The sequence below is a fragment of the Myotis daubentonii genome, chromosome 14, assembly GCF_963259705.1.
Source record: "Myotis daubentonii chromosome 14, mMyoDau2.1, whole genome shotgun sequence".
In the NCBI taxonomy this organism is placed as follows: Eukaryota; Metazoa; Chordata; class Mammalia; order Chiroptera; family Vespertilionidae; genus Myotis; species Myotis daubentonii.
This window is the reverse complement of record NC_081853.1, coordinates 25000262-25015380: the sequence shown is the minus strand read 5'-3', so window position 1 is coordinate 25015380 and position 15119 is coordinate 25000262. Positions and strand designations below refer to the sequence as shown.

Sequence of the window (15119 nt, the reverse complement as noted above, 5' to 3'; positions counted from 1 at the left end):
ATGGGGTTATTGAATTGAATACAGCTGGACATTTGGAGGTTAATATCAGAGAGGGCAACCATGCACAATCCGATAGAGTCCCAGGTTTGTAGGTCTCTGATGATACCTACTTAAAATTTGTAAGACCCCCCTAAGAAAAACAGCAATCTCAAGGCCCTGAAAATTACTAATTTCTGAGTAAATAGCCCAGCTGTGACTTCAGCTGAGAACAGAAAATTATTTTTTCTGAGCAGATTTTATGGAAGTCTCTATTTTGGGAATAATTAAATGACACACTATGACTGGATAACAGGATTATCAAATACTGGGGGGGGGGGGGTGGCGGGGGGAAGGATCCTGTATCTCAGAAGAACACACGATGGGAAGATTAGATGCATTTGCCTATAATTACAGTGGAGCTACAGAACAGAATGCTTTGGAGTCATGGGACAGATTCTCTTTCCATGACTTGCTTATAAAATTAAATCAGGCTGATTTGATACTAGGCCAAAGTAGGTCAGTTATAAAGTTTTAAAGTGCTTTGGAGAAATACTGAGCATATATAATTTTCAAAAGATGTGGATTTTATGCCAGATAAATAGAGTTCCTAGCATTGAAAAATATCTAAGTTTAACTACAGCATAGGGTCACATCATACCCATAATCACCACTACCATCAAAGCTACACATGTTCATCAAGCAATCTATATGCAAAGAAATATCCTTTATGATATGGCCCCACCATTTATTTCAAAAAAATCTTCCACTATTTCCCTCCTGCAAGACTCCTGCAGAGTCTTTATGTAAATTAGAAAAAGGCACCCCTTCCTCCAGATGGACACACTCCTGAACCAGGGTACTTGGCTTGAAAGAATATGGGGCTGTATTTCATCCCACTTGTCTCTTTGTGGTTAATACCCCTGTGCTGTGAAGAAGCATATGCAGGAACCCCTGCCTACTACCATTCAGACACTGAATGGTACTATTACATCAATCTCCCATTCAGACACTATTTCCCAACTACCTCTTGTCAAACTAAAGCCTCTGTGCATTGGTCCACTTATAAATCATCCCTCTCTCACAGTAGCCACATATGGAAACAATGTAAATGTTTGTTGATGGACAAATGGATAAGAAAATGTGATTATATATATATGTGTGTGTATATATATGTATATATATATACATATATATACACACACACATATATATGAAATATTATTCATCCTTAAAAAAAAACAAACAGGAATCCTGCCATTTGCAACAATGTGGATAAATCTGAAGGACATTATGCTAAGTGAAATAAGCCAGACACAAAAAGATAAATATTGAAATATTGCATGATCTCACTTATTTGTAAATCTAAAATAGTCAAACTAAAAAAAAAAGAATAAAATAGTCAAACTCAGAAGCAGAGACTAGAATAGTGGTTGCCAGGGGCTGAGGGAGGGAGAAATGATGAGTGTTGGCCAAAGAATCCAAAGTTTCAGTTAGGCAAGATGAATAAGTTTTGTATGGCATGGTGATGATAGCTATCAATACTATATTGTACACTTAAAATTTGCCAAGAATTCTCAGCGCGCGCGCACACACACACACACACACACACACATACACACACAGAGTGATCTCAAAGGCTTTTTATGCATCTATTGAGATCCTGTTGTTTTTCTTATTAAATTTGCTGGTGTGGTCAATTACATTGACTGATATTCAAATGTTATATGAAACTTGAGTTTCTGGGATGAACCCCATTGGGTCATGATGCATGATCCTTTTTGGATATCATAGAATCCAATTTGCTAAAATGCTGTTAAAATTGTTGCGTCTATGTTCATTGGGGATTTGGGTTTGTGGTTTTCTTTTCCTGTGGTGTCTTTGGTTTGGTGTCAGAGTAATGATGCTGGCTACATAGAACATGTTAGGATATAAGAGCTTTTGTGGAGCTTGTATTTTCTCTACAATAAATGTTTGGGAGACTTCAACTGTGAAGCAATCATTGATTTTCTACTTTTCTTCCAGTCTTTGAATCCAGCAATAAATCTTACTTTATGATATAATGTTCTTTTTATTTTTAAATATAGTTTTTATTTATTTCAGAGAGAAAGGGAGAGGGAGAGAAATAGAAACATCAATGATGAGAGAGAATCATTGATCGGCTGCCTCCTGTATGGGATGAAGCCCGTAACACGGGTATGTGACCTGACCAGGAATCAAACCTTGACCTCCTGGTTCATAGGTTGACACTCAACCACTGAGCCACGCAGGCGGAGCTCATATAATGTTTCTTTAAAACCAAACTGGATTCCATTAGTTAATATGTTACGAAGAATGACTGTATCTATATTTGTAAGTGGAATGGGACAAAAATCATTTTCTCATTGCTCTTATCCAAATTATTGTCAAGGTTATTCTAGCCTGAAGAAAACTGGATGGAGAGTCTTCCACTTTCTTTTTGGATATAAATTGTATGAATTATCTTAGTATATATCCTAAAGCTTATTAAAGGTCACTTGAAAAGTAATATTTTTTTAAATAAAAGAAATCACCTCTCTCCTCATTAAGGTTCAAAACAAGTTCTGCTCCCTTATAAAATCTTTCCTGTATTCTTCTCCTGCAGTGGTTTCTCCTTCCTCTGAAAGGTCTCGGGTTTGATTCCAGTCAAGGGCAAGTATGTGGGTTGCAGGCCCAGCAGGGCGAGTGTGAGAGGCAACCAATCAATGTGTCTCTCTCACATTGATTTTTCTCTTTTTCTGTCTCCCCTTCCCTTCCACTCTCTCTAAAAATCAATGGGAAAATATCCTCAGGTGAGGATCAACAACAACAAAGAAAGGAGAATAAACACTGTGTTTTGAGTATTAACAACTGTAAACCTATTTTTGCCCACCCTGTGTATGTGCTTCTTCCTCCCTCCTGTATCAGAAGCCCCCCGAGGGTGCACACTGTCTATGCTTTCTTCTAGTCCCCAGTCACTCACCCCTACCTTATACAGAGCATAGCTGGGAGAGAGTTAATTTTATGTGTTAACTTGACAGGACCACAGGTGTCCGATAATTGGCTAAACAATATTCTGGGTGTGCCTGTGAAGGTGTTTCTAGATGAGATTAATATTTGAATCAGACTGAGTAAAACAGATTGCCTTCCCCAGTATGACTGAGCTTTACCCAATCCAAACCTGAAAAGAACAAAAAGGTGTAGTTAGGGAGAATTTACTCTGTCTGTCTTTGAGCTGGGGCATCCCTCTTCTCCTGCCTTTGAACTTAGACTGAAACTTACACCATCAGCTCTCCTGAGTCTCCAGCTTGCTGACAGATCTAGGGACTTCTCAGTCTCCATAACTGCGAGAGCCAGTTTCTTACAATAAATCTCGATTCTTTCTCTCTCTCTCTATAGCTGTCTAGAGATAGACAGATGACAGATGATTGATAGAGACATATATAGATAGATAGATAGATAGATAGATAGATAGATAGATAGATAGATGATAGAATTGATCCTTGAACAACATGCAGGTTAGGAGTGCCAACCTCTGCACAGCCAAAAATCCACGTATAGCCCAGCCAGAGTGGCTCCGTGGTTGAACAGGGTCACAGTTCGATTCCTGGTCAGGGCACATGCCCGGGTTGCGGACTTGATCCCCAGTTTGGAGCATGCAGGAGGCAGCTGATTAATGATTCTCTCTCATCATTGATGTTTCTATCTCTCCAGCTTCCTTCCTCTCTGAAATAAAAAAATATATATGTTTTAAAAATCCATGTATAATTATTAGTTGGCCCTTTTGCATATGAGGTTTGAACCACTGATTGAAAATACAGTTGACCCTTGAACAACATGGATTTGAAATGCATAGGTCTACTTATACATGAATTTAGATACATCTACTATATATATACATATTATCTATTTATTATCTATATACAGATATACAGAAACAGACATAGATAGACATCTACTTACTCAAGCTGCTATAACAAAATACAATAGACTGGGTGCTTAATTTATTTCTCACAGTTCTAGGGGCTGGGAAGTCCAGATCAAGGTGCTAGCCTATTTGATTCCTGGTAAGACCCTCTTCCTATCTTGCAGACAGCCACCTTCTTGCTGCGTTCTCACATGGTAGAGAGAGAGAAGAGCACTGGTGTCTCTTCCTGTTCTTATAAGGACTCCAATCCCATCATGGGAGCCCCACCCTCATGACCTCATCGGAACCTTATTACCTCAGAAAGGCTTCACTTCTTAATACCACCACATTGGGAGTTAGAGCTTTAAGATATGAATTGGGGGAGGGGGGTGCAAACATTTAGCCCACAACAACATTATTAAATATATATATGTATACACACACACACACACACACACACACTGATTTCAGAGAGGAAAGGAGAGGATAGGAACATCAATGATGAGAGAGAATCATTGATCAGCTGCCTGGCAGCCTCACACTGGGGATCGAGCCCCCAATCCAGGCAAGTGCCCTGACCAGGAATCAAACCATGACCTCCTGGTTCATAGGTTGACAGTCAACCACTGAGCCATGCCAGTCAAACTCATAACAACATTCTTAATAAAAATCTGGCCGAACCGGTTTGGCTCAGTGGATAGAGCGTCGACCTGCGGACTCAAGGGTTCCAGGTTCGATTCCAGTCAAGGGCATGTACCTTAGTTGTGGGCACATCCCCACTGGGGCGCGTGCAGGAAACAGCTGGTCGATGTTTCTCTCTCATCGATGTTTCTAATTCTCTATCCCTCTCCCTTCTTCTCTGTAAAAAATCAATAAAATATATTTTTTTTAAAAAAAATCTGTTGCTTGATCCTTGACAGAGGACAACCACCTACCTGAAACCCACCAACCTTGAGGGAACAAGGAGTCACAATACATAAAAGAGTATTATATAAGAATACACAATATTGTATGGTCATTAAATGCAAATAACAAATAGCCATTTACACCTTCAGCTGGAGTATATACTCCCTGAATCAAAAGAAAGAGTACCTTCCCCACCATGTCACTGAGAAACAAGTTATTCAAGCCAACTCAGAAACTGCATTTTAATCAATTGCTGAGAGGCATTCCACAGTGGAAAGAGCATGGATTTTAAAGCCAGCCTAACCTGGATTTACATCTCAGGCCCTCAACTTACTACTTGAACTTGGGCTCTTTATTCCTCTGTATCTTCAACTACAAGACAATGATAATATCTATTTCTAAAGTTTGTTAGATTTAAATGACCATGCCTTTAATGTATTCCTCAAACATGCTAAACTTACCATCTCTTTGGGGCTTTTGCACTTGCTACTGATACATTTTTCCCTCAGATCTCTGTACTATTCAAGTCTCAGCTCACACATTACTTCTCCGGGGATGTTTTTCCTGGCTACCTGAACAGCAGTCCCCTCCCCTTGCAGTCATTTTATCTGTTATCTCCATAGACATTATATTTATTTTAAAGTTTCCTTGATTATTTGTTTATTATCCATCTCCCCAACCAAAATGTAAGTTCCATGACAGCAGTGACCTTGCTATCATGATAACTGCTGTATCAGTCCAACGCCCATTATAATGCCTGGTACATGTAAAATATCCAACATTTGTTAAATAAATAGGTAAGTATGTAAAATATCTAGCACAGCACCCATCCACATATTTTAGGTCCTTTCCTCCCCCCCCCCTTTTATATAAAAATCACTGGATTAAATATGCGCCTGTATGAGTCCTTTGAAATGGAAAGCATTTCAACAAAATGGATTCATTGTTTGAATGCTGATCAGGCACTTATAAATAGGCAGAAATATGGTCATTTACTCCAATGTACCATAAGACCATCCTCTGTCTTAATGATCTATTTTAGGTACAAATCAACATACTTGTGACTGAATTATTTATAAATTTTAGTCTCATATGAGACATTAATAACATATTCTCTTAGCTATCTGAGAGGGAAATTTTTGCTTAGAGGCCTTTTATTTATGAGGAAACAGAGACCCAGAGAGAGGAAATACTTAACTAGTTCAGTCAAACTCCTAATTAGAGACAGACCACATGCCCTTTCCATTCTACAATGCTGCATCCGTACAGCAAGAAAGACAACTCTCACCAAAATTAAAGCACACTCTAATTCAACAGAGATCCCTAAATGATATTACAGGATGGGGAAACTGAGGACCTGATTTCCATTTAGAATGCTTGTGAGATCAAGTATGATAAAGAATACAGGCTGGGGCCCACTTTGCAGATGCCACAGCCCCGAAGCCGCCCATGACCAGCCATGGTGAACCCCACCATGTTCTTCTTTGACATCACCGTCGACTGCGAGCCCTTGGTCCGCGTCTCCTTTGAGCTGTTTGAAGACAAAGTTCCAAAGACAGCAGAAAACTTCCGTGCTCTGAGCACTGGGGAGAAAGGATTTGGTTATAAAGATTCCTGCTTTCACAGAATTATTCCGGGATTTATGTGCCAGGGTGGTGACTTCACACACCATATGGTACAAGTGATAAGTCCATCTATGGCAGCGGTTCTCAACCTGTGGGTCGCGACCCCTTTGGGGGTCGAACAACCCTTTCACAGGGGTCGCCTAAGACCATCGAAAAACACATGTATAATTACATATTGTTTTTGTGATTAATCACTATGCTTTAATTATGTTCAATTTGTAACAATGAAAATACATCCTGCATGTCAGATATTTACATTACAATTCATAACAGTAGCAAAATTACAGTTATGAAGTAGCAACAAAAATAATTTTATGGTTGGGGGTACCACAACATGAGGAACTGTATTAAAGGGTCGCGGCATTAGGAAGGTTGAGAACCACTGATCTATGGGGAGAAATTTGAGGATGAGAACTTGGTCCTGAAACATACAGATCCTGGCATTTTTTCCATGGCAAATGCTGGACCTAACACAAACGGTTCCCAGTTCTTCATCTGCACTGCCAAGATTGAGTGGTTGGATGGCAAGCATGTGGCCTTAGGTCACGTGACAGAAGGCATGAATATTGTGACAGTAATGGAGCGCTTTGGGTCCAGGAATGGCAAGACCAGCAAGATCACCATTGCTGACTGTGTACAACTCTAATAAATTTGACTTGTGTTTTATCTTAACCATTACACCACTCCTTCTGTAGCTCAGGAGAGCACCCCTTCACCCTGATTTACTTGGAATGTTCTATAATCTTTGTGCTCTTGCCAGTTTATTGGGTTCCATAATTTCCTTAACCTTCCCAGTCTAGCTGGATTGCAGAGTTAAGTTTATGATTATGAAATAAAAAACGTTAAAAAAAAAAAAAAGAATACAGGGTGGGACAAAAGTAGGATGTGAGTACATGAAACACAGTTTATTCTTCTACTAGAGGCCAGGTGCACCAATTTGTGTGCCAGTGGGGTCCCTCAGCCTGGCCTGCAGGATCAGGCCAAAACTGGCTCTCTGGCATCCCCTGAGGTGTCCCAGATTGTGAGAGGGCGAAGGTCAGGCTGAGGGACCCCACCGGTGCACAATCAGGGCCGGGGAGGGACGCGGGAGGTTGGCCAGCCAGGGAGGGGCCACGGGAGGGCTCCAGGGCATGTCCAGCCCATCTCGCTCAGTCCTGATCAGCTGGACCCCAGCAGCAAGCTAACCTACCAGTCGGAGCATCTGCCCCCTGGTGGTCACTGCATGTCATAGCGAGCAGTTGAGCAGTCTTAGCATATCATTAGCATATTACGCTTTGATTGGTTGAACAGACAACCGGACACTTAGCATATTAGGTTTTTATTATATAAGATTATTACTTATTAATTGTGTTATTTTCCATACAAACAACTGTAACCCTAATTTTGCCCCACCCTCTATAAACAGCAAAGCATTATGGAAGCATAAGAAAGTTTTATTTGTTTTTTATCACTTTACTGATTCATTGATACACTTTGTGATACTGCATCACCAGGGCACATTTCACATAGCAAACTGCAGGAAGGTAATAAAAAAAAGAATTCTGCCTGGCTGGAGTGGCTGTTGTTGAGCACCATCCTGTGCACTGAAGTGTTGCTGGTTCCATTATGGGTCAGGGCACATATCTGGGTTGTGGGTTTGATTTTCAGTCGGGGAGTGTATGGAAGGCAAACAGTCAATGTTTCTCTGTTACATCTCTCCCTCCCTCCCTCCCTCCCTTCCTTTCTCTAAGCATGTCCTCAGGTGAGGATTAAATTTAAAAAATAAAAGAGTAATCCCCTCATTCTGTTCTCATTAGAGAAGGGGATGACCCTCTTTTCCTGATCCAAGTGCAAGCTGCCATGGCTGGTATGATCAGCTCACTCACCACCATGGCTTTTCAGAAACATCCTTATGCCTCAAGGCAACAGCACTTTTGATTTCCAAATCCAAACCCAGGTGGCACATTCCATTCTACAATTTCCAATTGGCAACGATTCAGGGAGAGATGTTATTCATCAGAATAGGCACTAATGACTGAATTTCGGCAGGCTGGGAGAAGAACTGGCACTGTCGTGGAAGAGACATTCCACAAGGTCCTAGTTACACCTGAATTTAGCAACATGGAACCACACATGTTCTAAATGGAGAAATGGACCTTAGATGCTATCCACAAAGTGTCTCCTCAGGAGTTCAACCAACCGAGAGTTTGATCACTCACTATGACATGCGCTGACAACCAGGGGGCAGTGTGGAAGGAAGGCCCGGGCCGGCAGCTGGCAGACAGGAAAGGGAGGCCCCGCCAGCAGCCAGGAAAGGGAGGCTGGAAGGGAGGCACCAGCAGGCAGCTGGCAGCCGCTAGGGACCCTTTCCGTGCAAGAATTTTGTGCACTGGGCCTATTGGTTTTGTACAAGAAACTGAGGTTTAAAGAGGAAAAGTTGCCCAAGGTTATACAGTGGGAACCCCGTGGGAACGCTGATCTCTTCTCAATTCAGTGCTCTTTTTGTTATACCAAGTTTAGTCCAGAATGGATCTGGATAGAAGCTCATGCCTTAGAACAGAAGTGCAACGATATATTGTGTGGTTCTGACTATCTTCTGCTCAATGCATTTGTCCATCCTTTCAGTTACCTCTAATGATCCACTGAAATGCTCTTCACATTCAATAAGCCCCAAAACTGTAGTTTTAAAAACCAACCCAAACTGATTTGCCTGAAAATCCAGTTCATTTTATCCTTAGTGGAGTCTATTATTAGTGCTGTTATAATAAAATGTATCCTATAAACCTTTTAAAACACTATCATCATTCACTCATTAACAAAGATTAATTAGATTAGGTACCTACTATTTGTCCAGCAGTAGGCAAAGTACTGGTTGGCACGGTAGGGGAAATAAAGACTAGACTTTGTCCCAGCTCTGGCACAAAGAAGAATAAAAATAAAAGTGTTACCAGAAGTATAGATTATTAATCCTAGAGACCAAGTGCCAGAATTATATTAACTTATAGTAAAATTAATAATAGCTAATATTTGTTAAGTACTTAGTAAGTACTAGTGATTGTATTGACTTTACACATCGTATTCCGTTATCCTCACATCAATCAAATAAGGGAGGTAGCACAGCCGGTGTGGCTCAATAGTTGAGCATCAACCCATGAACCACAGTTTGATTCCCAGTCAGGGCACATGCCCAGGTTGTGGGCTTGTTCCCCAGTAGGGGGTGTGCCAATCAATGACTTTCTCTTCATCATTGATGTTTCTACCCCTCTCTCTCTCTCCCTTCCTCTCTCTGAAATCAATAAAAACATATATATATTTTTTTAATTATTATTAGTTAAGGTATTACAAATGTGTCCTCATCCCCCCCATTAACCCCCAACCTCCCCCACACACACCCCCTGTTGTCCATGTCCATTGGTTTGGCTTATATACGTGTATACAAGTCCTTCGGTTGATCTCTTCCCCTTACCCCCGCCCTCCCCTACTTTCCTTCTGGGGATTGATAAATACCACATGATCTCACTCATTTGTGGATTATAGAGAACAACATAGACTGATGAAAAGGGACAGACCCAAAGACTGAGAAACAGCGATCAGGCTATCAACCCCCAGAAAAACATATTTTTTAAAAAATTTTTAATAAGGGAGATAGCACCCTATATAATCACTTGCTATGATGTACGCTGACCACCAGGGGGCAGCACAAAATATGCAGGTGACCAGTGGCAGTGGTGGGGTGCGGTGGCACGCGGGTGGTGAGGGAAGGAGGCGGCCAGCAGGTGGGGAGGCGGGGAACCTGATCAGCCCTGATCACCGGCCAGGCCTAGGGACCCTGCCCAGGCATGAATTTTGTGCACCGGGCCTCTAGTTATAAAACTGCTTTCACTCAAAAAAGAAAAAAGATTATCTTACAGCAAAGCCATAGAGAGATTAACTTGTTCAAGGTCATACAGCTATTGAGAGGTGGATTCAGAATTCAAGACCATACAATCTAACTCCAGAACAGATATTATTAATCACTTCACACTACTTCTAAAATATCTAATTATTCAAAAAAAATTTAAAAGAGGATTCATTTTTTAAAATCTCACAATGTACTAATTTTCTAAAACATTCACTTTTATGCATGCTTTTCTATTTAATTTTAGATTAAATAAAATTTTATAATAAAAAATAATTGAGATAATTTCAATTTCTATTTTTAAATGGCTTCCTAGGAAGTATGGCTTTGTCGACGTAATAAACATCCAAACCTATAGAGAATTTTCATAAGAATTTGAATCAAACTGACAACATTGCCCAGAAGCAAGATCTCAAGTGCTCTAGAGAATGAATTTTGCAGTTTCTTTTATACATTTGAAATTAAAGAGGGAACACAAAGAAGATTACTTGAAGGTGGGAGAAAACAAGGTACAGGATAGTTTATTAAGATTATGTGCTCTCTTGAGGGTGGTTAAAGTTTTCCTTGAGAGATCTGAATAAGAGGATTACTTCTGACATTCCAAAGGTGTGTAAACCTAGAAGCACAAGAACAATGTACAGGGCTTGCTTAAAAATCTTTTACTAAAGAAATTATACACCTGGGCATGACAGTTAAAAATTCACAACCAGATCACTCCTTAAGGTTACTTTTGGTCACTAAACTTATGCATACCCCTTTGTCGTCCACAACTTTTGGAATAAAAATATAGCTCTAAAATGGATACTTATACAAAATGATATAGACAACTAAAACCTGTAGGTACAATTTGCTAACTTTCTTACTAATAATCAACCATTATAAATATTAATCTTTTTTCTCACAGTAGCTTTTAAGAGAAAACGTTTTTCTTCATGAGGCTTCTAAATAATTCTCAAACTCTTGAAATTAAAGTTTTCAGTTTCTTTTTACTTAAATTCCTTTATTTTATCACACCATATAGGATAAAACATGTCTTTAGAAATCCTTGTGTTCAATGGGGATTTGTTGTTGATGGATACAGAAATTCAGTTTGGCAAGATTAAAAGATTTATGGAGATTGGTTTCAAAATTCTGTGAGTACCTTATTACTATTAATTTATACACTTAAAAGTAGTTAATGCCTGGTTGGTCTGGCTCAGTGATTGAGAGTTGACCCATGAACCAGGAAGTCATGATTTGATTCCCGGTCACAGCACATGCCTGCGTTGCAGGCTTGATCCCCAGTAGGAATTGTGCAGGAGGCAGCCAATCAATGATTTGCATCATTTTCTAGCTCTCTCTCCCTCTCCTTTCTTCTCTCTGAAATCAATTTTTTTAAAACATATTTTAAAAAATAGTTAAGATGATAAATTTTATGTTATGTGTATTTTGCCACAATTTAAAAAATTCCTTGTGCTCTTTTAAAGTTAGGATACTTAAACTTGAAATAAATTAATTCAGAACAGATCAGGTCTCAGATATTCTGCATACATGATTTTCTGTTTGTCCTATAGTACAGAGAACGGAGTGATAAATTCTGATTATAGGGTGAATGGGAGAAATTTCGTAGAGCTTAGGAAATCATCTCAATTGCATTTTCTTCATATGTAAATGAGGACATTTAACCACATGGTTTCTAAAGTCATTATCAGGCTCTGAAGTTAAACAGTAAGATTTTAATATGTGGCGTGGAAAGGGCATTCCAAGTAGAGAAGTGGCTTACACAAAAATATTGCAGTATGAATGTATAATTCACAAAGCCATGCTAAACAGTGGTACAGTTATGGTATAACATAGGATATGTTTATGGCATAGAGGAAGTGACAGGGCAGTGGGGATAAGCTAAAAGATGGAGCTAGTTCTTGCTTCCTGGCTTGCCAGTAACTAGGAGAGGGACCTCTGAAGGCCCATGAAGCCAATAATTTGGAGTTTGGGGAATAATGAAACAGAAACCATGACAATACTCTTGAAAAGAGATTTCTACTTAAATGCTTTTTATTTCCCAGGGTCTAGATTGTGTACTTTGGGGATTTTCATAAAGCTGAAATCCTAAAGCCAAGAGTAGCTTCTCCCTTTGTATTAACAATTCTGATACAAGACTATGTTTCTTGAATGGTCTAAAGACTTACAAGTCTGTCTATCATCCATGTGTAGGAAACTTAAAACTAGGTCTTCAAATCCTACCTCCCAATCCCAATGCAAGAACCTACAATATTCATAACAAGGGATCATCAGAAAAATTACTATTTTTCAGGTGTGTGTGTGTGTGTGTGTGTGTGTGTGTGTGTTTCCAATTTCAGACAGCTGGTTTTTAAATTGTGCTGAAATTTGCTGTCTTGAAGTTTGCTGTGGGGTTTTTTTATTGTTTTTTCCATTACACTTTACAGTCAATATTATTTTATATGAGTTTCAGGCATACAACATAATGGTTAGGCAATCATATACTTTACAAAATGTTCCCCCTGATATTTCCAGTACCCACCTAGTACCATAGATATTTATTACAATATTATTGACTATACTTTACAACCCATGACTATTTTCTAAATACCAACCTGTACTTCTCAATCCTTTCACCCTTTTCACCTAGTCTCCCAACCATCAATCTGTTCTCTGTATCTATGAGTTTATTTCTGTTTTGTTTGTTCATTTATGTTGTTCTTTAGCTTCCACATATAAATGAAATCATATGGCATTAATCTTTCCCTGACTGACTTATTTCACTTAGCATAATACCCTCTAGGACCATCCATGCTGTTGCAAATGGTTAAGATTTCATTCTTTTTTATGGCCAAGTAATATTCCATTGTATATATTTACCACAACTTTTTAAAAAATATATACGTTTTGCATTTTATTTTGTTGTGAACTCACTTCATTTTTTTTAATTTTTTTTTTTTATTGATTTCAGGGAGAGAAAGGGAGAAGGAGAGGGAGAGATAGAAACATCAACATCAATGATCAGCTGCCTCCTGCATGCCCCCTACTGGGGATCAAGCCTGCAACCTGGGCATGTGCCCTGACCAGGAATCAAACTGTGACTTCCTGATTCATGGGTTGAAGGTCAACCACTGAGCTACACTGGCCAGGTTGTACCACAGCTTTTTTATCCACTCATATATTGATACCACAGCTTTTTTTATCCACTCATATATAAATAACACTGCAATAAATATAGAGGTGCACATATTCTTTTGAATTAGTGTTTTGTTTACCCTCACTCTTGAATTAAGATTTAACTAGGCGAAAAATTCTAGATTAAGTGGGGTTTATTTTCCCTCTCAGCTTTTAAGGATATTATTCCTTTGTTTATTTTGCCACTATTTTCAGTTGTTCATTTCTTGTAAGCTATCTCTTTTATTTCCGATGCTCTTAAGAATTACTTTCATAGTTGTGTTATGCAGTTTCACTATAATATGTCTAGAAGTAGTTTTATGTTCATTTATCCTTTGGAACTCGATGTGCTTCCTAATTGAGGTCTTTCATCAATTTTTGAAAATTTTCAACCATTACCTCTAGATATTGCTTCTTTTCCATTCTCTCTATTCTTTCCTTTTAGAACAATTATTAAACATATATTGGATCTTCTCATTCTATCCTCATGTCTCTTAACTGTGCTTTCATATTTTCCCTCTCTGTGAAGCATCATGGGTAATTTCTACCTTACTTTCCATTCACCAATTTTCTCTTCAGCAGTGTCTAATCTCTCATTTAAACCATCCATGATGTTTTTAATTTCAATGCTTTGTGTTTTTATTTCTAGAAATTCTATTTGACATATCTGCCTTATATTATTCGTGATATCTGACTCTATCCTCTCATTTTTCATTTGTTTGTCCTTAACCATTTTACATATATTCATTTTACAGCTATTTTTTAAAAATATATTTTATTGATTTTTACAGAGAAAGGAAGGGAGAAAGATAGTTAGAAATATCGATGAGAGAGAAACATTGATCAGCTGCCTCCTGCACACCCCCTACTGGGGATATGCCTGCAACCAAGGTACATGCCCTTGACCTGAATCGAACCTGGGAGCCTTCAGTCCACAGGCTGATGCTCTGTCCACTGAGCCAAACTGGTCAGGGCTACAGCTATTTTTATCATCTTATGGTTTTAGATCTTTTATCACCTTAAGAAGGTTTGTGTGTTTTTCTGCTAGGCACCCCCAGGTATCACTGGCTGGGCATACTTTTATGTTTATTAATCAACTTGTAGGACCTCAGGGCACATAGATACTATACATCCAAACTCCAAACCCAACTGAGGACAGATTTATAGTTTTGTTTTAATTTTTTAATTGATTTTTGATGGGGTAGGGGGAACAACGTTGATTTGTTCTTCCACTTATTTATGCATTTATTGGTTGCCCTGAACTAGAATTAAACCCATAACCTTGGTGTATCGGGACAATATTCTAACCAACTTACTTACCTACCCAGCCTGGACCAGACCTATGTTTTTTGATTCTCAAAGAGAGGCCTTTTTTTTTTTTTTTTTTCCTATCTAGAGGATAGGCTGAGATCTGCAACTTCCTTGCGTCCATGCATTAATTAGATTTTTTTCTATCCACCATTTCACTGACTGCCCCAGTCTCACTTGTAGGTCTTACCTTTAAGGTCTGTCTTATCTCCTTTTCCCAAGTCCCAAAGTTACCATAATAAATATCCCAACAGGCTTGATAAAAACATCTCATAGACTTACTACTCAGTCTGTCTTCATTTTCAGCCATTGGAGAGTCCCTTGCTTTCTTACAAGTTCAGTTATGTATCTTAAAAGGTATTTTTATTTT

At 39.0% G+C, this 15119-nt stretch overlaps 1 protein-coding gene and 1 pseudogene across 1 annotated transcript in view; one reads left to right on the top strand and one right to left on the bottom strand.

The window, feature by feature from the left end:
• Positions 1 to 15119, bottom strand: part of SYN2 (synapsin II) — a 172173-nt gene that overhangs the window by 61165 nt on the left and 95889 nt on the right. The gene's annotated exons all lie outside the window — the stretch shown is intronic.
• Positions 6246 to 7198, top strand: LOC132215134 (peptidyl-prolyl cis-trans isomerase A-like; annotated as a pseudogene).